Raw genomic sequence first — 3063 nt, 5'->3', positions numbered from 1 at the left:
CCCCCCCCCCCCCAGTGTTGTTTCAGTGTCTATCACTTTTGTTTCGTTTTCATCAGAAGACATAGAAACTGAACACGATAAGTTTATAAACTGCAAGCTGTCCGTGACTGATGCCGTTGGGTGCACATATAAGAAGCATAGCTGATTTTTAATACTTTAAATTTACACTGAGAGAGATTTGCATGAATCGCGTGACTAATTTTCTTTTTGGTGTAAGAGTTATTAGTGAGTCACGCGAAAATTTAAGTCACGCGAATAAATGTTTGGAAGCATCGTTTGCGTAGTAATAATTTGTTAAACTTTCCCTTATCTTCTCTTTTTCAGAGGTAAAGGTCTTGTCATAGACGCGTATTGAGTTTGGTTTCATTCTGGTCGATTCACTAATACCAGTGAGTATAAATCCAGATTTAAATAGCTTTGATTATCTTTGTTAGACTGAAATCTTTAAGTAAACTGTTCACAGTCGATCAACCTTTTGAACCCAAAGAAAGAACCCAGGATAATCTGTAAGCGTAATGTTGACGGCAATCACTAACTACTTTTAACTCTAAAGTCATGTAGTTAAAGACTAGTCAAAACCAGTTGTAGTCAATGACGCTGTTGTGACTAAAAACCAAAACATATGCGCGCGATTGGGAAGCCGTTTAAAAACCTCTTGATTAGGTGTCACATCAGGGTTTCCAAGGTAGAAGTTCAGTCACTTAGTAGGCCTGATTTGCTGTTTTTTTGTTTTTTTTTTTACCCGCATCCCGCCCATAAATATCAAATTTGTCGCGCATTTCCTGGTTGAAAGAAGCAGATTCCAAATCCGGTATCCCACATTACATATCCGTCCCGGATTTTCAGCTTTTCTCGCATCTCGCCAAACGTATGTTTTGGCACTCCAGAACATCGAAATAGATCTTCCATTCATGACGAGTATTATGATAATCAGTTTTTCCTCGAAATATCTAGAACCCCTCAAGCGGTTTTTGTAGTTTCGCTTTCCAAAGTAAGCTCCACCGTGGTAAGTACAGCTCTAGCTAAGTTTGCATCGTCTGGTTCCTATCTTAACCTGTTAGAATAATATAAAGCTCGATTATGATACTGAGCCAAGACATTCAGACAGTCATAAAGTGAGGATTAATTGCAAGCTGCATCCTTTGCTTCTACATAGCAACGTTTGTGGCGCTGTCAGTTCTGATATCTGTTGCCATCGAAAACGAGAGTTTGAAATCAATCAAATCGTACAAAGTACATTATAAAGTGAAAACTGACGAAAACTTAATCCACGGTCTTTTATATTTTACAACAAAACGATGGCAAAAGTAGCTTTCATTAGTTGTCTTATTTCTCTTCAGAGCGAGTCAGTCTGTCCATTACAGGAACTGGTGTGGAATGTTAATTTTTGTTAATCAGCGAACACAGACTTAAATGATAAACTGGAGTGGTTTCTAAGCCCGAGAAACTTCAAAGAGCAAACAAAGATGCTAAGATTTATGTTGAAAGGTCCAGGACTGTGAACAATCTTTCGATTTGCTATCATACACAGTGCATTAATGACATAATTGAAACGTTCTATCGGTTGGTCAATAAGACAGAACTGAGTTAACTCCTATTGTTTTTATGCACGGTTAAACCAAAGAGTGAATAACAAGAGACAACAAAGAACTTTGTCTAGCTTGATAACCAGTTCACTGATTATTAGCTATGCTTAAAAACCCAATGTGCTCTAAAAGCTATTGGACTTTACCGTCAGTGTTTAGCAAGGAATGGGAATAGAAAAAATGTAACTTACCTTTAAATGTTTTTATTTGATTGTTTTGCGCAACGTTTAAAACTCATTGAAATTTTAATTTGTTTTGACTTCCTATATATTGAACCTCCTATTGTCTTGCAGGGAAACCCCACACAGTGTTGTTTCAGTTTCTATCACTTTGGTTTCGTTTTCATTACAAGACTGAGAAACTGAACGCGGTAAGTTTATGAACTGCAAGCTGTCCGTGACTGATGCCGTTGGGTGCACATATAATAAGTATAGCTGATTTAAATCAAGAAATTTTTAGAAAAGGATTTCCCTAAAAAAAGTTGACGTTAGAAAGCAACAACGTTTCGACCGTTCGACGGTCATTTTCAAGTTAAAGAGTATTACTCTTTAACTTGAAAATGAACGTCGAACGGTCGAAACGTCGTTGCTTTTTAACGTTAACTTTTTTGTGTGAAATAGCTGATTGAAGCAGGAAAATTAACGTAAGTAAAATTACATGACGTTTCGACGACTTCATGTCATTATTGTCGAATGCATAAATTAAAAATAACGGTTTCCATTGTTTTACTTGTCAAAGCAGGTTCCGCCGTGATAAGTACAGCTCTAGCTAACTTTGTATCGTGTGGTTCCTATTTTAAAGAGTTGTAGTAATAATATACAGCTTTATTATGATACTGAGCCACGACATTTAGACAATCACAAAGTTATGATTAATTGCAAGCTCCATCGTTTGCTTTCGCATAGCAAAGTTTTTGGCTCTGTCAGACTGTTGTACAAAGTACATTATAAAGTGAAAACTGAAGAAAAGTTAATTTACGGTCTTCCATATTTAAAACAGATCGATGGCAAAAGTAGCTTTCATTAGTTGCCTTATTTCTCTTCAGAGCAAGTCAGCCTGTCTATGACAAGAACCGACGTAAAATGTACATTAATTTATCAGCAAACACAGAGTTTAATAGTAAACTGGAGTGGCTTTAAGACCAAGAAGCTTCAATAGAGCAAACAATGATGCCAAGATTTATGTTGGGAGCTCCAGGACTATGAACAATCTTTCCACTGTGCATTAATTAGATAACAGAACGTTTCTGTTGCTAAATCTATGAGACAGAGCTGAGTTAACAGCTATTGTGTTTTATGCACGGCTAAGCTCAAGAGCGAGCGAACACATACAACAAAGAACTTTGTCTCCCTTGATAACCATTTCGGTGATTATTAGCTATTATCAAAGACTCAGTATGCTCTAAAAGCTATTGGACTTTACCGTCAGTGTTTAGCAAGGAATAGGAATAGAAAAAAAAAATGTAACTTACTTTCGA

At 36.7% G+C, this 3063-nt stretch overlaps 1 protein-coding gene across 1 annotated transcript in view; it reads left to right on the top strand.

Annotated features, from left to right (window-relative positions):
* LOC145482149 (uncharacterized) overlaps nucleotides 1-3063 on the top strand; it is a 181214-nt gene that overhangs the window by 22942 nt on the left and 155209 nt on the right. The window lies entirely within an intron of this gene.

Source organism: Orbicella franksi, chromosome 1, assembly GCF_964199315.1.
Source record: "Orbicella franksi chromosome 1, jaOrbFran1.1, whole genome shotgun sequence".
Taxonomy (NCBI): Eukaryota; Metazoa; Cnidaria; class Anthozoa; order Scleractinia; family Merulinidae; genus Orbicella; species Orbicella franksi.
The sequence above is the reverse complement of the archived record's forward strand: the minus strand, read 5'-3'. Positions and strand labels throughout refer to the sequence as shown.